This window comes from Sceloporus undulatus, chromosome 1 (assembly GCF_019175285.1).
Source record: "Sceloporus undulatus isolate JIND9_A2432 ecotype Alabama chromosome 1, SceUnd_v1.1, whole genome shotgun sequence".
Taxonomy (NCBI): domain Eukaryota; kingdom Metazoa; phylum Chordata; class Lepidosauria; order Squamata; family Phrynosomatidae; genus Sceloporus; species Sceloporus undulatus.
The window spans coordinates 252059340-252080741 of NC_056522.1; the positions used below are offsets into that span (position 1 = coordinate 252059340).

General features: G+C 41.2%; 1 long non-coding RNA gene across 1 annotated transcript; it reads left to right on the forward strand.

Moving 5' to 3' along the window:
- Positions 1-14932: 14932 nt before the first annotated feature.
- LOC121929769 lies at positions 14933-20881 on the forward strand. The gene is made up of 2 exons (XR_006103738.1): positions 14933-15054; positions 20827-20881. It is a non-coding gene; the product is annotated as an uncharacterized LOC121929769 (long non-coding RNA).
- The last annotated feature ends 521 nt before the right edge of the window (positions 20882-21402 follow it).

Consider the following 21402-nt stretch of genomic DNA (forward strand, 5'->3'; position numbering starts at 1 on the left):
GATAATGTGGAGTATGAGTTTGAGCTCACCCTCAACCACAAAGGAAATTACGTGGGTGACAAGTACTCCTGCTGTGGGGAAACACAAAGATACTCTGTGTGTGACCAGTCTGTGCCCAACTTCTTCCATACTTGCATAGTTGGGGAAAAGTGAGTACTGAGAAGTGTTACCTTTCAAGCTATATGGCTTGTGAACATAGAACAGACCTTGTGGATGTTACTTTTTTGGATTGCAGTTGCCATGATGACTAGAGCTATGTGGGAATTGTCATCCAAACAAGTGAATTTTGATTTTTCCAAAGCAGGTCTGCCATGAATGCTTCCCTTCCTGTGCCAACATCCCCATCCTTAGTCCCACAACACATTGGCCACAAACTGACCTCCCCCACCCTTCTCTCCTGCTCCATCATCAGCCCTTCATCATTTCTCCCAGTTTGCATCCTCAAAGAAGGCAGCCCCTCTAAAGCCCACAACAGGAGAAGAGTTTCTGTTGCTCAATGCTGCTCTCTTCATGGAGAGGTCTGGTCACATCAGAGCACACAAGACAGCATGAGGAAGCCCACCTCTGATACCAGTGGTGTCACTAGGGGGTGCAGGGGGTGAGGACTACACCAGATGACACCCTATTTGGGGGGGGGATGACACCACTGCTTCCCAAATACCTACCTTTTGTCAGAAATGGGCTGTAGCATACATCTGCTTCCCTTTAAAAAGGATAAGTGCCAGAATTTTTTAAAACTAAACTTTCAAAATTCAAAACTTTTATTTTTAAAAAATGTTTTAAAATTTTGATTTTTAAAATATATATATTCCTTTAAAATTTTATTTAAAAACATCTCATTTAACCAAATCTTCACTATGTATAGGTAAATACATTTAGGTTGTGTTTATGAGATTGTAATTTGTAGGTATGTCACAACTATTAGCATTACATTCAATGGTATATGGGAATTGCGATTTATGAGTAACATTCATGCAAAAAAGCATTACTGGGGATTCAGTGTCGTGTGAAATGGGTGGAGGTCAATGGGGGTTGGCACCATGAGTTACTACACTGGGTCACACCAACCCTAGTGAAGCCACTGCCTGACACCATCTGATCCTGATGGGGGCAGCGGGGCCCAGGAAGAATGAAAAGTTCTCCATTCCAGTCCTTTCCTGAAATCGCATTGGTGTATCATGCTGTTGGTGGAACATAAAACACAACTGTAGAGCAGAAATAGTAAAAATCTTAACTCAGCCACCTTTCCTGACCTCACTATATTTCAGAAAGAAGTATGGGCTTTTTGTGAAATTCAATTTCCTGAATAGACAACATTTTAAATTGCACTAATGGTCAGGGAGACTCGGGAATTACCAGAGTTGCTTAAAAATCCATTTTTTTCCTCTTCTCAGGTGGGAAACAGAGAAACTAGTAAAAGGGCTGTGTAGAAGATCAGATAACATAAAATGCAAGCTGAGGCAGCACTGCAGAATTACAGATGAAATGGATGCATCTCTCAGAAAAGCCAGGACTTCACACAAGGTTGGTCTTTCCATGGACTTTGCTGGAGGAGCAGCATTACCAGGAAGCCTGCTTCTGGCTCCTCTTGTACTTGGGCTTTCTGCCTTGGTGGCTGGATGGGCAGGAGTGGCTGTGACCGGAGCAGCCCTCATTTCCATGAGGAACTTCAAAACAAGATCAACCACCAAAAAGATAGAGTTGAATGACATCTTTGCTGAATGCCAAAGTTTCTTGGATGATGTCAGGAGCATTATAGTTTCTTTATATTATGAAGCTGTATTCCAGAGAGATTTTGGCAATCAGTGTTTTTCATGCTCTTACCTGGAGTATATTACAGTTTCAATAAGCCAAATTGTGGAAGAAGTTGAATCCGAAAGAGACGATGTGCAGAAAATACATAGGTACATGGAGGGTACTATTCAGTGTGCACATCTCCTAGACAGTCTTTGCAAATTCCTTTTTAAGTAAACAGATCTGCTTTCTTCGTCAAGTTAATATTGCCTTATCTCTAATCCTGGTTGAGAAGCATAACTATATCAATATGTGGGCTGGGGGCTTTGCTATTCTAAGTTAACACTGCTGATTTGCAAGTGGTCTTCTACTCACTCTTCTCTCTGTTCCCCAATTTTAATCATGGAAGATTACTGGTAGGGGCACAACAAACATTTGACACTGACTTTGTTCCAAAGGAATCTGGCCTCATCTCAAATGTTTCTCAAAGTTATTGTGGCTGGGAAGACGAGTGGTTCAAGTGACAGGCTTCTTCCTTCCTGGAAATCTCATTTCTAGGGTAAATTAAGTTATTGTTTCTGGAGTACAGGGACATAGCCAGGATTTTAGGAAGGGGGGGTCCAGACTAAGTGCCACCATTATAATGGGGCTTGGGCGCGGCGGCGCAACAGCAAGCACCATTCATTTTTCTAATGGAAGGGGGGGGTCCGGACCCCAAGAACCCCCCCCTTGGCGACGTCCCTGTGGAGTACCTAGTAACTGAGAAAAATGTTATGAATATGGTTTGTCAAAACTGTATAGAGAATGAAAACAAATACTGTGAGACAGATGCATTTATGAAATGTAGGAGAGATGTCCTTGCATCACATAAAAAGACTCCCCAGGTGGCTTCCATACAGAAGCTTTTCTTTTTAGTGCTTCTCACAGCCCCAAACATTGCCCTTTTTTCACAATTAACTGGAAGCATTATTGAAATGGAAGTTCTGCACAGGATTTAGTAAAATGCTACATCATCCAACAATCCCCTTCTCTGTGGCTAAGATCCTCTGGGCATATTTTTTCACAAGTACTGTAAATTTGATTCAGCAAAGGACTCCTCAATAACAAAAAGATTTCTCCTTCAAGGTTCGGTTATTTTATTGCTTCCTGTTCAGTGTAGACAGGGAATTAGTGATCACTTCTTATTTAACCAACTATTGCTCTTCATGGATCTATATCTTAATTTACCTGAAACATTTATATCCTGAGTATCTTTAATTTAAAAAAAATAATCAACAAAGACTGCGAGCTCAGGCACAACATATATGGAAAAGAAAAATCTTAAATATTTATTTTGAAAAGCTAATTCATTATGTACACATTTAAGCAGATCTCGGAAGTAACAAGTTACAAATAATGTGATCACCTGCATCTGAGGGAGCAATGAGGTGTAATGAAGTTACACTTTACAAATAATGTAAGGTGTAAGTGTGATCCCATTTTAACAAGGTACAGTAACATCCACAATCCATAACTGTGATTCCTGTTTTAGTAAAGAATAAGAAAAAAAGGGAGGAGAAGGAAAAGGGGAGGGGGAGGAGGTGAAAAAATATCAAAATAGAATATGTTGAAAGGCCAACAAAGATGTAATGTTTTATAATTGAATTACTTTGATTAGGTGAAATAGATGGAAATTACAGTGATAATTTGTACATTATACTATAGGATATGCTGTATATAAGATTTATCAGTACAGAGATAGTCCAGTTGCAAAGCTCAGAGGAAACAGACCAAGAGCTGGAGAAAGGAAAATAAAGGAATGGGATATGAATGAATCTATGTTCAATTATAGTGTAACCTTTGTTTGGTGTGATAAGGAAGATTGGCTGTAGTTTTGTTAGATGTGAAAGAGACGCTGGGATGTATCAATGCAATATTTTAACGTTTATTTGTTTATTTTTTGGTTTTGGTTTTTTGGGGGGTTTATGTGTAATTAAAAATTATTTCCTTTTTAAAAATGTTTGTAATGTTTTTGTAAGGTAACTATAAATGTAAATGTATTGTTAATGTGTAAACTGATATGTGTTTTGTATCTTCAATAAAATGAAAAAATCCAGTGATATCTTTATTAGGACAACCAAATGCACAAAATACATGTTGCAAAATATCAGCCTATGACTCTAACATGGTCATTTTTTTTTCTTTCTCTTGTATGTTTTTTAACATTTTTGCCTGATGAAGAAGTCAGTGGAACTTCAAATGCTTAGAACATGTATTTTGTGCATTTTGGTTCGCTGAATGAAAGTATCACTGTTTTGTGGATTTGGGATATTATTCCACTTTGTTGTATAATCAACATGGTTACCCTGTATATGTTTTCCCATTTTAGCAGTGTAACAATAACAGTTGGTTTTCGTTATTTTAGTTATTTTATAGTTATTATTGAATAAATAAACTTTAGTTATTTTCAAACATTCCTTTGGAAACAGCATTTTGGCAGGAATTTGACAATATTTTGATATTTTTCTGAGAGGTCCAAGGGATTACTTCGGGGGGAGGCACATTGCCACATGAATAACTTGTTAGTTTTTCACTGTTGCAAGGAATAACAACAGTGTGCTATTTCTCAGTCATTATGAAGAATAATGAGAATGAATTAATTTCAGAATTAATTTTCCCGGCTCTGCAATGGAGTCCATGCACACTCTTCCAAGGCAGCCTTATTTACAATGTATTGCAATATTCCAATTTCATTGGAATGAAGAGCCCGTACAGACAGGCCAAAATAAAGCTGCTTTGGGTCACTTTGGCGGTATGCTGTTTAAATGATGCATACATCCTAAGAGGCCAGAAACCGTGCCAAAGCCACGCTCCAGTCCTAAGGACTGGAGCACAGCTTTGGCACAGCTTCTAGCCTCTTAAGATGTGTATGTCAATTAAACACATACCTCCAAAGTGACCCGAAGCAGCTTTATTTTGGCCTGTCTGTACAGGCCTGAAGTCACACACTTCACACAGGTGTGTTTTCTTCAGAAACAGGCACAGCTGGTGTACTACCTGAGCATGTAGGAGCAATAGCAGGCCCCAGACTATTTCCAAACTGCAAGTCTGATGCTTCAGGGAAAGTGCTGTTTTCAGGGATTCCCATTTCCAGACCCTTAGTTCTGTTAAGAGGAGGCACTTTGCCTGGATAAAAGATTCAGTTAGCAGAACTCCATCCAAGACCAAGCTACTCTTGACCTCCAGCAGAAATCCAGAATTTCAAAAACTACACTCCAGATTCCAAGAGAGCCTCTCCCAATAGTTCCATCCATGTACATATGTTTAAAAGCAGAAATTAATCCATTTTATCTACAAACTCACCTGAAATCAGATGTGTTATACACTCCACAAAAGAATCTACTTAATGAGCTTACCAGATCCTCCAGAAATGCATTTTATCTTTTCATGTTGCCTTGGCTTGGGCATCTAGACATCCATGTTCTGTTTTATGTTTGGCTAATGAATTAAAAAAAAAACTAATTCAAGTATTGGATAGCTATGGCACTTTTTAAATAGTTTGCTGTGCAGCCCTCCTTATTGGATCTCTTACTCCATAGTCACATGAGCACCTAAATTTACTGGTTTGGTGGTTCCCCCCCCCCCCCACTGCCCTGTAAGTATCACAGTACTTACTACTTTATCACTGTAAATGAACTGATGGACTGTAAATAAATTACTACAGTGTGGTGTAGCAGTTTGAGTGTCGGACTTCAACTCAAGACCAGGGTTTGAATACCAGCTCAGCCATGAAACCCTCTTACCTTGGACAAATCACACTCTCTCACCCTCAGGGTAGGGCAATGGCAAACAACCTCTGAACATATCTTGCCGAGAAAACCTCATGATAGTTTTGCCTTAGGATCTCCATCACTCAAGAAATGACTTGAAGGCATACAACTCCACCAACACCAATTGTCCTATGGCACAAGTGGAGACAAGTGTTGATGCCATCCTTCTGAGATGTTACTGGTGCAGCCTTTTCACTGTCTCGCCTAGTAATGCTCCCCATCTGTTTCCTACCTTGAAGTTAACCTTCAGGGTCACAGGAACCGTGAGAAATTTCTCCTTATCCACTTTCTCCATTTTAAGCATTAATTTTGTAAATTTTTGCCATTATCCTTCCAACAATACCAGTGAACCCTCCACATTTGCTGGGGTCAGGGGCACAGGACTCCCATGAAAGTGAAAAAATTGTAAATTAAAAAATACTAATTTTTGTAACCTGAGAGAACACCTCTTTAGGAAACTCTAGATCCTCCAACACATGTCAAGATCTGAACTGCACTGGAAGAAAGCCAAATGCCAAAATTCTAGGCTCTTAACTTTGTCTCCTTCCTGAAGGGCTCTGTGTGTTGGTTGCCAGTTTCATTTGCCTTGCCTGCAGGAGGCAGCTTTGATCCCTTCCACTGCCTCAAATTTGTGCTATTTTGTTTTAGATTATTTCAGATACTGCTATAAATCTTCACCATATTTATGTGCAGAAGTGCTATTCTTAGAAAAGAAAGAACTGAGCTCAGTGGTTAAAAAAACACTTTGGTGGGGACTATGAATAAGAGGTGATAAAGAGGGAGTGGAAGGGAGGCGAGATCAAAGCTGCCTCCTGTAATCTAGCCTGCAGGCAAGGCAAATGAAATCAGCAGCTAACACACAGGACTTTATCACATGTGAGGAATTTCTCTTAATTTCGAATGAATAGAAAGTGGGACCAAAACGCATTCACGTGAATTCGCTAGTTCAGCGAATTTACGTGAATGCAAATTGCATTTGAACTGGCTTCCCATTGCCCCAAAATAGCATGCCATTGCCCAAATTTGTGTGTGGCAGTCTATCACACAATAACGTGAAACCACATGATTGCGTTTGGACTGACTTCTCATTGCCCGAATTTGCGTGTAGTGGGTTATCACGCAATAACATTAAAGCCCATGATTCTGAAAAAGTTACAGACCATAACATTGTTTGGGAGGCTAGTAAAGCGGTTATGAGGGGCTTTTTCATACAAGAGGACATACAGGGAAAGAAAAAGAGAAACCAAAATATTAATAAAATTAGTGATTTAATTAAAAAGAAAGAAGAAATCTTGAAGGAAGATCCGAAAAATACAGCAGTAGTAAAAGAAATAAAAATCTTACAAAAACAGATATCAATGTGTTTACAAAGAGAGGGAGGGTTAGGCCTTCCCAATATAAGAGGATATTATGAGGCTAATCAACTGAGATATGTGATAGAAGGTATGTTGGATGGGAGAGATTTAAAATGGTTAGAAGTAGATAGAGAGGAAGTAGACATGAGAATATGGAATATCTTTTTAAGGACTTTATAAAGAAAGAAATAAAAATTATTGGAAACCTACTTATGAAAAATATAATAGAAATATGGTATAAACATAAAAAAGAATTGATGAATGAAGACTCAATAATAACTCCAATAATAATGGAAAAGAAATTCCCAAAGAATTTGAGAGGATTGTTAGATAAAGAGCTAAAGGAAAGGAAAATAGACAGAATAGAAGATTGGATAGATGTAAGAATAGAGAAAGGAAACATAAAAGAAAAAATTATGGGAATAAAAGTTTCATGGTTTCACTATATACAAATAGAACAATGGATTAAAAATTGGAGGAAAAGGAATGTAGAAAAGAAAAAGTATACGCAATTTGAAGAAATAGTTCAGAAAGGAAGAGAAATGGAAGAAAATGAGAAAATAAAAGGAATTACTAGTAAAATTTACAAAATGTTGATGGAGAATAAAGGAGGAAAAATAAAAGGAAATACTTTAAAGGGATTATGGGAAGAAGAATTAGGATGTAAAATAAATGACAAGGAATGGAATAGAATTTGGCAACAAAGACACTTGAAAAATTTATTGGTTCGGATAAAAGAAAATTATTATAAATTGATTTGGAAATAGTACCTGACTCCAGTGAGATTACATAATATTAATAAGAATAATTCAAAAAATTGTTGGAGAGGCTGTCAAGAAGTAGGGTCATATATGCACATGTGGTGGCAATGTAAATATGTACAAAAGTTTTGGGGGAAAGTGCTATTAGAAATAGAAAGTTTTATGAATATAAAAATTGATAGAAGACCGAGTATAGTTTTGTTATTATATAACTCAGAGAAATGGAAAAAAAGAAGAAAAAGATTTGGTAACAAATTTGCTTACAGCAGCGAGATTAATAATAGCAAGGTGTTGGAAAACGAAAATAGATGTAGAAGTGGAGGATTGGTACAAAGAGGTTTGGAAATTAGCTATTAATGATAAGCTGACATGTAAACTGAAAGTAAAAAAAGGATTATGGAAAAGAAATGACTTTGAGGGGATTTGGAAAGAATTTGTTGAGAAAGTATTGAGAAAAGAAGATGAAGATTACCTCCTGAAGCCGAAATGAAATTTTGGATGGAATATAAGGATGGAAATGGCTCCAGGGAAGGGGGGCACTTAGTGGTATATAAAATAATGTGTCAAAAAGGTAATAGAATGTAATAGAAAGTAGAGATGTATTTGTTTATAGAAATATTTTTTTAAAAAAAGCCAGACTGTTAGCCCATTAACGTCACTGTGAACTGGTTTTGTTGCTTTTCATTTTTCTTTTCTTTTTTGTTATACAGTAGTACCATAAAAAAATTAAAGAAACACATACACAAAACTAAAAAACAAACAAACAGATATCAATGTGTTTAATTGAGGAAGTGGAAAAGAAAATTACTAAACAATATTATTTTGAAAATCTGGGAGATGGTTATCATACAAAATTTTAAAAAAGGGGGGGAATTTTAATAATGAAAATCAAACTAGAAGAAGAAGAAATTACGGACCAGGAGAAAATAAGGATGGCCTTTGGGTTTCTTCCAGTTATAGGATTCTCTATATTCCTGAATGGAAGAAGGGGATTGGACTGGATGGTCCTTTGGGGGTCCCTTCCAACTCTAGGATCCTATGTATTTCTGCCAAATGCCACAATTGTAGGCTTTTGTCTCCTTCCTGAAGGGATCTGTGGAGTTTATCAGACAAGGGAAATTGGAAGTATAATCCAAAGGCAATCTGAACGTAATCATGGAGTTTATTTTTATTTTTTTAATTTTATTGAGAATTCAAACTACAACACTACAACAACACAAAAAACATTTATCTAAGGACATCTCTAATACCAATACAATTGTTAATAAGAATGATTTCTTAATAAACAATACTAAATTTAACCTAAATTACACACATACAAAAACATAAAAAACTAACAAATAACATCTATTCTAACTCTTTACATTCTAGCTACTACTACCTGAACAAATTATACTGCTCTTGACTAAAAAGATCCTTCCTGTCTTGTGCATGGGAATGATATTCATAAATTCATTTGTAATCCATTTTATTTTCTCTTTTATTTTTTTCTATTTTGTATGCTACATCTAAAAAAAGCTATTTTCTAATAAACTCTATTTTCCTGTCCGATTCCTTGGCTATTCTATCTAAATATAATTATCACACAGTGACCTATGTGCTGTCATCCCAAAAATGGTTAAAGTGCAGTCACTCCGGAAAAGCAAGCCCATTTGCTAATGGTTATCACACGCAAGAGCACAACAAGGGTTTAAAGGCACAGTATTTAGGGTTAGATTTGAATTTGGCTATCAGATGGGTGAGAACAAATCCCCATTGCTTGCTTAGAAATATCTGTTCTGAGCATGCTCCAAACTGTCACTTCCACAAGTGCCCTCTCACATGCTGCAGGGAGGGAGAAAAGGGAAACCAGGGAGGGAAGCCTCTTTGCCCTAAAAGCCCCAGAAGCTGTGTAGGAGGAAGGCAGATAGATGGATGGATGGATGACATACACAGAAAGATGGGTGACAGACAGACAGACAGACAGACAGACTGTAAGCCTGAGGGCAGGGAACCGTCCAATTAAAAAGATTGTATGTACAGCGCTGTGTAAATTTACTGCGCTTTATAAATAAAGGTTAATAATAATAATAATAATAATAACAACAACAACAACAACAACAGACAGACAGAGATGGATGGATGGATGACAGACAGGGACCCTTTTTGGTCATGAAACCCACTGGGGCTATTTATATGATTAATGATTAACTGTACAAAAGCTTATGACAAACCACAAAGACACACAGCTACACACAAGAGTCATATGAGCCCTATTTCCTCTGGGGCTGAGGGAGTGTGACTTTCTCAAGGTCACCCAGTGGGTTTCATGACCAAAAAGGGTCCCTGTCTGTAATCCATCCATCCATCTCTGTCTGTCTGTCTGTCACCCATCTTTCTGTGTGTCATCTATCTATCTATCTATCTATCCATCCATCCATCCATCCATCTACCCTACCTATCTATCTCTGTCATCTGTCTCTCTCTGCCATCTATCTACCTATCCACTTACCTCTCTCTCTTTGCCATCTATCTATCTATCTATCTATCTACTTCTCTCTCTCTGCCATCTATCTATGCACTTGCGCCTCTCTCTCTCTCTCTCTCTCTCTCTCAGAGAGGGTCCATAAACTTTCCTGGTTCCAGCGAGGGTGAGCCTCCCCGATGCCCTCCTTTTCCAGGACACGTCCTCCATTTCTCCCCCCCTGTCCAGGTGGACTTCCAAAATGCTCTCTCTCTCTTCCTTGCAAGCTCCAAAACCAGAGACACAGGAGAGAGAGAGAGAGAGAAAGGAGGAGGCTGGGGCCAGAAGCCTGCCTGATTCCATGCCCTCCTTTTCCCGGGCATGTCCTCCATTACTCCCAAAGGCTTTATCTTTGCCTTCTCCCAGGAGAAAGCAGCAAAGAGGAGGAAAGCCAGGGGAGTGTGTGTGTGTCTGTCCCTTTAAATCCTCTTTAAAAAGGAATGGGGGAACGAGGGCATCATCGGAGGCTTGCTCTCCACCTGGATGGCATTACGTGAAAGGAATCACTTTGCAAGCCAAAGGGGCTCCTAACTCCGGTAGTTTTGCGAACTTGCTTCCTCCTCATTGGCCTCCCATTCCCCCCAGATTCCCTGCAGACTGGATGTTGCGTATTTGCCCTTGAACCCTGGATGACCCCCTTTTAACCTTCCCATTTTGCCCCCTTTGATAACGTCCAATAAGCCTTAGGTGAAACTGAAAGTCTCTTTCTCTGGCTTCAGTAGAAGCAGCCTGATTTACAGGAAAAAGGAAGGCCATGGCCAAGAATCCAGGGAGTTTTCCCTGAGAAAAAGGGGCTATTTATATGATTAATGATTAACTGTACAAAAGCTTATGGGAAGTTTTATGTTTGTAGCCAAATAAGGGACACGGGGGCTTGTATTCTGGCATTGCAAGGCCCCAGTAAGCAGGAAAGTTTATAAAGATTTTCAATAATCAAAGTACAGGGAAGCGCTGCAGAAATGATCAGAGGTTTGCAATGCTTTCACAAGGAAAGACTTGCTTGCTTCAGGGAACATACTGTTTGATTTTGTCTTGTAGGCTATTTTTCTGACTGAAAGTGCCAGTCCATATTTGTTGTCATGTCTGTGGGGTAAATTATGTGGGAATTCCAAACCTTTTTTCTTGAGGGTGGGTTCATGGGTGGGGTAAACAGATATAGGAGGCTGTTCATCAATACAGTTTTTTCTGCCAGGCTCAAAGAGTTAAGCATGCTTTCTCTGTGACCTTTCAAATACATAGCCTTCCACAGCTGCAATGGACAGTGATGGTGGAGGTGGTGGGGTGGCATCCGGGCACAAGCTTCAGAGAACTGCGTGGTCCTGAATAAAAATTCCAGAATGGAGGAATGTTTCCATTAATTCAGCAAAGGATTTTGGGGATTTTCCTTGATTCCTTTTTATTCTCTTCACTGATTTCATATCAGGGATAATGGCAAAAGCCAACATCCAAATAGGCAGCAAACACCCTGCTACCCCATGTGCCCCTTTTCAGTCACAACATATTGAGCTCATTTGGTTAAATCCTAACCCCCCTCAATGTCATGGCCAGCCAAGAGCAGCTCGAGGAGGAGGAGGAGCCTCCTCCAGAGCAAGAGATGATTGAGGCTACACCAGGTGGTAATCCTGCTCTGCCAGGTCCCAGCTGTGCTCTCCCAGCCCCAGAGGAGGAGGCCCAACCAGGTCCTAGTGCTAGTGAGAGGCCTCCTATGGTGCAACAGCCTAGTGGTGACTCTGGGGAGGAAGCTTGCCTGGAGGTGCCTACTTACAAAGAGAGAAGGGCTGAGAGTGCTTGCAGGCACAGATCCAAGAGGATTGCAGAGAGGCAATTAGCCAACCAGCCTCAGGTGGCATGGGGGAGAGTTTCCCTTACTTAAGCTGTAGAGAGGCCTCCACTCAGTGCCAGAGCTTATTGTATGATTCCTTGGTGTGAGTGCTGTTGGCACTGGCTCCTTGTATCTTGACTCCTTGTTGCTTTGACCTCAGACTGGACCCTTGTTATCTTCTGGCTGCTTTGACCTTGGACTGCTTTGACTGCTCTGACTCCCGATATCCTGACTTCGGCTTAGCTTTCGGACTGCTCTGACTTCTGGTATCCTGACTTCGGCTTGGCTTCTCGGGCTGCTCTCACGCTTACTCCTTGCAAGATCTGTGTCCTGCTTCCACTTGCTGGGCTAAGCCATTCTTATTGGCGTGTGTCTGTGTGTGCTAGCCGCAGTCCAGGACACTCAATTTTTAAAATTAAACTTTATTGACAAATCAATTTACAAAAAAGACAGACAAACATATTTACATAGTAAAGCAAGATAAGGATGAATACAGAAAAAAAGAAACAACAGAGAAGGAGGGTGGTTTAAGTGCTAGAACTCTGGGAGATGAGGGTTCAAATCTCTGCTTGGCCATGGAAACAAAGTAGGTGATCTTGAGCAAACTGCACTCTCTCTTCCTCAGAGACTTGCTCACACCATTTTATCTTAGAGAATTGTCTTTTTTTTTTCTCATCAGAGAAAGGTGGTTCCTTGATAGCGATCAGGACAGTTAGCTGCCTTTGTTTTCCAGGCATGCCTCCTTTTCTTTTTGCAAACTAATTTTGCATACCTGGAAAGTCCAGTTGTAATTTTAAAACTGAGGGGAGGGGATTTCCCCCAAAATGTTTTTTGCACTCCCAAATCCCAGATATCCCAAAATATCCTGATTGTTTGACAGATATCCAATTTTGGCTCCAGTCTTGTTGCCTATTTTTATGCTAATTTCCCCTTCTGAATAACATGATATTTCTTCATCTTTTAATTTAATGTTTACCTATAATTCTGTCTTCTAACTCTAGTCTTATTCTGCTAATGCAATTACATCATTCTGAATTAATCTGGAGATGGAATCCCACCTAGCTTAACTTTATTAGCAGGACTGTAATTTCCTTTGACTAGATAGATAAAATCATAAAGTTGGAAGAGACCCCAAGGGCCATCCAGTCCAACCCCCTGCCGTGCAGGAATATACAGTGGTACCTCGGGATACGAAATACCCAGGTTACGAAATTTTCGGGATACGAAAAAATCCCATAGGAAAACATTGTTCCGGGTTACGAATGTTTTTTCGGGTTACGAAAAAACTTTTGGTGCTTTTTTCGGCTTTTTCGCACGGAATCGCGGCTTTTCCTCATTAGCGCCTATGGCAATTCGGCTTACGAAGGCTTTTCGGGTTACGAACGGTGCCACGGAACGAATTAATTTCGTAACCCGAGGCACCACTGTACAAACCAAGCACTCCCAATTAGATGTCCATCCAGCTTCTGTTTAAAAAGCTCCAAAGAAGGAGACTCCACCACACTCCAAGGCATCATAATCCACTGTCAGACAGCTCTTACCATCAGGAAGTTCTTCCTAATATTTAGGTGGAATCTATATTCCTGTAACCTGAATCCATTGCTCCATGTCCTGGTCTCTGGAGCAGCAGAAAACAAGCTTACAGTTTCTTCCCTATGTTTGTTGTTGTGTGCCTTCACTTTTTTTCCAATTTATGACAACCCTAAGATAAAGCTGGCAAGGGGGTTTTCTTGGCAATAATTGTTCAGAGGTTGTTTGCCATTGCCTTCCCCTGAGGCTGAGAGCATGTGACTTGTCCAAGGTCACCCAGTGAGTTTTATGGCTGAGCCTGATCTCCAATCAAACCCTGATCTCCACAGTCAAAGTCCAACTCTTAAATCACTCTGCTACACAGGCTTTCACTATGGGCCAAAACAGACAGCTTGCCACTGCCCCTTTGGCCACCAGATCAGGGCTGCAGTAACTGCACACTGCAGCCCCAATCCAGTGATTTGCCAGTTCCAAAAGAAGTGGCAGAAAGCTGCCCTTGCCATCACCGCAGCACGGTTTGGTGCTTCTCTTCACATGCAGTGTCTGAATGCCATCCCAAACGACCGCTATAATGCTGCCTGCCAGGTGGGTGGGCAGGCTGCATGACGCCAGCATCGGGGTGGAGTTGGGGCATGTGGCATGTAGTCACTACACCCCCACTCCACCCCGATGCTGGCATTTCTTGCCGGTCTGTATAGCCGCTATAACTCCCTTTCAAATATTTAAACATTGCCATCATATCACCTCTTAACCATCTGTTCCCCAGGCTTAAACATACCCAGCTCCCTAAACTTCTTCTCATAGGGCATGGTTTTCAAACCCTTCACCATTTTGGTCACCCTCCTCTGGACATGCTTCGGCTTACCAGTATCCCTCTTGAATTGTGGTTCCCAGAACTAGACCCAGTGCTCAAGCTGGGGACTGACCAAAGCAGAATACAGTGGTATGGTTACTTCCCTCACACTACAGTACATGCTTGTTGATCTAGGATCATATTTAGCTGCAGAATCACACTGTTGACTCATGTTCAGTTTGTGGTCTACTAAGACTCCTAGATCCCTTTTGTATGTACTGTTGTCAAGCCAGATGTCACCCATTCTATATCTGTGCACTTCAATTTTTTCTGCCTAAGTACTGTATAGTACCTTACATTTCTTCCTGTTGAAATCCATTTTGTTAATTTTGGTTTAGCTCTCTGTTCTGTTCAGGGCATTTTGAATTCTAATCCTATCCTCTGGAGTATTAGCTATCTTTTATCAAAAGATAATTGCTAATTTCTTAAAACACATTTAATAAGTTTATTTGAAAACTCTTGTGCTGGTGTTTCACAGGCATAATAACTGGTTAATAATTTCCAGAGCTTGATAACAATAGGGACTTTCCAGCTCCTCCCAAGTATCTGCATATTAGTATCAGAAGTGAAAGCTACAGCCCAGCCAGAGTCTATTAGTTTCACCATCAGACACATTTATTTTCAAGGTCGGAAAGAACCTGCAATGACTGTTTGAAAAGCACAGCAGATCAAGGAGCAAAGCAGCAGGTGAGTACAACCCTTGGCTTTTCTCAGCAAGGTTCTGTTCCTTGCCTCCTAGGAGATAAAAATCAAGATTGGGTACAGAGGTCTCTTCATCCTTTGCCTGCATACTTGATGGCTGTGTAACTCTCTGTGTAACAGACTACAAATACCACAGCTCAGCCAAATTTCTATTGAATTAAATTATCAATGCAAAAAGTGCACATTTGTTAGGAAGTGGAAAGAATTTTCTGTCAAAAGTGCAGTGCTTCATAAGGAAATCTGCATTGTGGACAGAGAGTCCTCCCTTACCCTTGTGGATAATATTTTAAAAACTGCACATAGCAACCACTGGGGAGAGCATGACTGGGACTAGTAATCTGCTAGTAGCTTTCTGAGGAAATTCTCTTGTTGCACTGGCCAAAGCCCCCTTTCCCAGGGCTCAAAGCACCAATGAAATGAGAATAAGTGTGTGCCTACGTGTGAGAGAGACAGAGATTTTCATCAGCTCTTCAGAGGAAGGCCGGGGGGGGGGGGGGGGGGCCTCTGAACTAATTCTGTGAAGAAACCCTGTGATAACACACACTCTAGCACCCAAAGGACGGTAATGTCAACCCCCGCCCCCCCCCCCCCCCCCCCCCCCCCCCCCCCCCCCCACCCCACTCCAAAGAAACTTGCCAAGAATACCCATGATAGGATTGCCTTAGGATCACCATGAGTCAGAAATGATTTGAAGGCACACAACAAGATGGAACAGCAAAAAGGAGGTTAATGCAGTGGTCCAGTCTTGCTTGCAAGGGACGTAGCCGGGGGGGGGTTCTTGGGGTCTGGACCCCCCCTTCCATTAGAAAAATGAATGGTGCGTGCTGCTGCACCACCGCACCCAAGCCCATTATAAGGGTGGAACTTAGTCTGGACCCTCCCCCTTCCTAAAATCCTGGCTGCGTCCCTGCTTGCAAACACTCCACATGGACACATACAAGTAGAGTCTACAGTTGTGGGTTTTTGTTTTTGTTTTGTTTTTTGCTTTTTTTATTAAGAATATACATATAGACATACACAAATACAAATTTCTATATGCTTATAGAGCATAGTCCTATAAAAAAAGATTTAGTCAAAAAGAACATTATACCCATCTCCCCCATGCTCCCACCCACACCCTCCTCCCCCAATCAATTCCCACATGAGATTTCCAACACTTTCTGTTCTTAAGGCAACATTTATTCATGATATATTGTCCACTTCAATTAAACTAAATTTTTTATGAATCCTCAACTTTCATATACAGTAATAGTGTTCCTCAGAAATTAAGTCCACTAGAAGTTTCCTTTCTACAGATTTTGACTTTGCAAATCAAAGCTTTTTCACAATAGTGTATAAAAATTCCCCAATTTTATTATGTTCTCATATTTTTCCTTTTACATATCTGAAGTCTATCCATTTCCACCACAACTACATTTTAGTAGCCAATCATCTATGGAAGGCATGTCATGCATTTTCCACTTTTGGGCTAGTATTACTCATGCCAACAGAAACCAATATAGTATTTGATACGGTATTATTTCTGTCAATTAATTTATACAACTAGTTATGTTTAGTAAGTATAACTCAGGGGCAAACTCAAAAGCAATGTTAAAGATGTCAGATATTGTTTTGTGAAGTGCTTCCAGAATTTTCCTACTGCTGGACATGTCTACCACATGTGGACCCAACCTCCATATTTTTCTGACATTTCCAGCAACTCAGTTTACTATTTTTGTATATTTTTGCTAGCCGGGCTGGTGTTAATACCACCTATTTATTTCCATTTTAAAGACATTTTCCTTAGATTCTGATTTTTTTGTAAAGTTTGGCTTGTCGCCTTGCTGAACCGGCTATCCAAGGGTAATCCAGGTCCGGGCCGTCCATATAGGTGAGCTAGGCAGTCGCTTAGGGGCGGAAAACAGTAGGGGACGTTGGCGTGGCAAGGTGGCTGGGAGGCCAGAGAGGGAGAGAGGGGGAGAGGGAGGGAGGGAGAGGAGAGTGGGAGAGAGAGAGAGAGAGGCCCGGAGCTGGGCAGAATGATCCCCCAGGGCCAGGGTCGGCTGCCTGGGCTTTGCACACAGGAGCAGGGAATGGAGCTGCTTGTTGGAGCAGTCCTCTTCTTCCTCCTCCTCCTCATCTTCTTCATCCTCCCTCCTCTTCTTCTTCTTCCTCCTCCTCTTCTTCCTCCTCTTCTTCTCCTTCCCTCCTCCCCCCTGGAGGGCCTTCCAGGCTGCACCCACTCTGGTGAGATAACCCAGTTTGGCACTAAGTCTCTGTATGCGGCACACGCTCTCCCCCTAGGAGTGGGAATTTGTTGTGGGCCTGGCCCCCACAACAAACTCCAACTCCCAGTATCCATAGCCTTGAGCCAGACAAAGGCGTTATCACACTGAGGTTATTGGAGCTAAGATCAGGGGTGACTGCGGGTCAAACAAGGAGAATGGCCGTTCTAACGTGACTGTTTTATCACACCTGGTTGCCTTTCCGTTGCCCTTCCGAATCGAGGGGGAATCGAATCCAAGGCAAGTCACGTGATGTGGATTCATGCAAAACAGAGTGAGTGCAAATTGTATACCACACCGGTGCATACTATGTGGATACAATGATAATATGGACCCTGCGCATGCTCAGTGGGGCCCTGAAGGCATCCTGAACCTGCACTTCTGGGGTGAAAAGGGAGCCTGGTTCCACTTTCATGTGAATGATAGTTTCACCTTTCTTCCTCCCTCTATTTCCCATCCCTGGCAGCCAAATTCACAAAGGCGTCCTCGTGTCAGAGCCCCCACCATTTCAGCCACATTGACATCTACCTCTTGTCATTCTCCTCATCTATTCCATCTACATCTCTCCTTCCCTTTGTAACAGTTGCCTTCTCTAGGTTGCATCCACACTGGGGAATCTGGTTAATTCCACTTTAACTGTCCTGGCTCAGTGCTATAGAATTCTGGGAACTGTAGTGTCCTGAGACATTGAGCCTTTTCTGCCAGAGCTCTGGTGCCTCAGCAAACAATAAACTAAATTAGTATATATTATTATTATTTTTAAAATATTTATTATTATTAATTGGAGTTGGAGTTTTGTTGTGAGTCCTTGGCTTGAGGCTATGGGAATTCTGGGAGTACCATCTCTACCTCCAGTCTCCTGTTTTCTTCCCTTCAGATCTGTCATCTGGATTGAAATCTGTTCTTCCATCCCTTCCGTTTCATGTGAATGCAAGCCTCTGAAATCTGCACTGGGAAATAATCCGGTTTGACTTCACTTTAACGTCCTGGCTCAGTGCTATGGAATTCTGGGAACTGTATGTACTGAGACATTGAGCCTTCTCAGCCAGAGAGCTCTGGTCCTCAACCAACTAATAACTTAAATTATGATTATGATTTAAAACATTAATATTATTAATAGTATTTAAAAATATATTATTATTATTATTATTATGTATTATTATTTACATATATTATATTAATTATTATGGGGTTGGAGAGTTTGTTGTGGGGTCCTTGGCTCGAGGCTATGGAATTCTGGGAGTTCCATCCTTCCCTCCAGCCTCCTTTTTCTTTCCCAAATATGTCATCTGGATCTACCCTCCACATCCTGCCTCACTGGAATGATGAGGGAATGTCACCTATCTCTAAATGCCCTCTGCTTCATCCAAGTATCACCCACCAGCAAATTTGTTGTTGTTGTTGTTGTGTGTTGTTTATTTTGTAGTGAATAATTTTTTTAATAATAAATATTATTTTACCAGGGTGACCAAACGTCATCCTTTATCCAGGACACGTCCTACATTTCTGCTCAGGAGGAATTCAAAACATCCTGGTTTGTCAGAGAGTTTGCCTTGCCAGTCTTTCCTTGAGGCTGAGAGTGTGGACTTACTGGCCTAGTGGGTCTTCTTGGTTGGTTCGAGAGTTTGGCTTTGCCAGCTTTCCTTGAGGCTGAGAGTGTGTGACTTACTTGCCTAGTGGGTCTTCTTGTTTGGTTCGAGAGTTTGCCTTTCCAGTCTTCTTGAGGCTGAGAGTGTGTGACTTACTGGTCTAGTGGGCTCTTGGTTGGTTCAGAGAGTTTGCCTTTGCCATTCTTTCCTTGAGGCTGAGAGTGTGTGACTTACTTGCCTAGTGGGTCTTCTTGTTTTCAGAGAGTCTGCCGTTGGTGACGTGGTGTGTGTGAGGTGCACTTTCAAGAGGTTTTTCTTGGGAGGTTTGTTTCAGAGAGGGTTTGACTTTGCCATCCTCTGGCTGAAAGAGTGTGACTTGCCCAATGGTTTCTGGAAGATTTGTTGAGAGGGGATTTGCCTTCACCTTCCCATAAGGCTGAGAGAGTGTGACAGCATTGTGATGTCCTTCGTGTGCCGCACCATTTGGACATGGTGCATGAGCCACATCATCGACACGTACCTCATGTAAGATATTTAGCCTTCTCTGTTGGAGAGAATCAGATTTTCATTGAATCCTGGTCTCCAGAGTCATAGAACGTAGAGTTGGAAGAGACTCCAAAGGACATCCTGTCCAACCACCATTCTGCCATGCAGGAACTCCAATCAAAGCATCTCCAACAGATGGCCATCCAGCCTCGGCTTAAAGACCTCCAAAGAAGGAGACTCCACTACATCTCTGAGGAGGAGTGTGTTCCACGTCAAACAGCCCTTTACTCTCAGGAGGTTCCTCCTAGTCAACACACAAAGCTATATCCCAACTTCCTATCCAGGAAGAATGTCAAAATGTTCTCCATTCTGAGCATGACTGAGAAACATGAATTTATATTGTTTTTTATTAATGTTTTGGCTTTAGTTGTTGTGTTCTCCATTTTTGAACGTCCTACAATTTTGTCAACATTTTGTTGTGCATCATGTCCTACATTTTTCTTACATTTGAGGGATACCGGGGGGGGGGCACCAAATATTTCTTGCTTAGGGTGGCCAAATATCTAGAGCCAGCCCTGTCCCCATCGCCCCCCCCAGCCTGCCCATGGAGCGATGCGGGAGGCAAAGGGTTCCGGGGAGAGGAGGCTCCTCCTCCCTGTCCCAGCTGGGCTGCTACTTTGGCCACCGGAGAAAGAAACAAGTTGGTTCCCGGGCTTTTTCTCCTGAGGAGGAATGCATGGGGGGAGTGGCCTTGAGACTTGCGAATAATCAAGACCGCCGAGTCTCAGACCGTAATATGGGTGGCCATATTTGAATGTATATTCAGAATTTTTACTCCGACGTGTACACGTTACGACCATATGCGCTGTAACTTGGAACAGGAAAATGAATCAGACTTTTGTGGGAATCATCTGTTGGTGTATTTTTTGTGCAGTTTTTGACCATAAATGTCACTGAGTGCAAAAAAAAATGAATGGCTGTATGAAAACAAAGAACAAATTAATGAGTAAAAAAAGTAAATTATCTTGCATTATGGTCCAAAACACACTGCCGAAATAAACCAGTTTGAGACTGCTTTAATTGCCCTAACCAGTTCTAGGAATCTTGTGAACTGTAGTTTATTGTGGCACCAAAGCTGACAGAGAAGGCTAAATGTCTCACAAAAATACAGTTCCCAGACGTGAATCAGGCAGTTAAAGCAGCCTCAACTGAATTATTTCTGCAGGTGTTTTTGTACCTGTAGGAGGTAAAAGAAGAACACACTCTGTGGATATCTACACAATAATAAATGGAACCAGAACTGGGGACTACAGCTCCCACCATACCTCTAGGGCGGACAGGAGTATTCGGGAAATCCAAAACTTAATTTCCAAACTGTGATTCCAATCCAACACTTTTTTTCCTTTCTTTTCAAACAGGACAGTTTGAATTGGTCAATTGCACAATCATGAGATCACAAGAAGTTATTGTTTGGCAAAAAAATAGGAAATGAACGGGCATTGTTTTAAAGCAGTAATAAATTTTAATGAAGAAGCAGGGGATATGCAAAACCTAACTAAGAGGAGACAAGCATTGTAGAAGCAGACAAAGCAGGGAGCAATAGAGATCCTACAAGATGCCCTGAAAAAGAAAGACAAGTACTGATGAAGGAACCAGAGAAGGTAGTCCTTAAGGGGAAGAGAAAGATTTTTTTTTATGAAACGCTATGCGATATTGACAGAAAACCGGAGAGAAACTCCTTGCAGAACTCAAGAAAGTAAGATTTAAGAAGAACATTCACAGTGATCATTATGGTGACTATGCATATGTTTATCCAGATGATGAGACAAGAACCATTTATTTGTGTGGCGTATTCTGGAATTCTCCAAGTATCTTGAAAAAGATTCCCAGCCAGGCACCCTCATCCATGAAGTGTCTCACTTTCTGGGTACTCATGACATTGCCTATGGTTGGAAGGCAAAGCTGTTCCTCTTGGTGCAAAGGTATCATGGTAA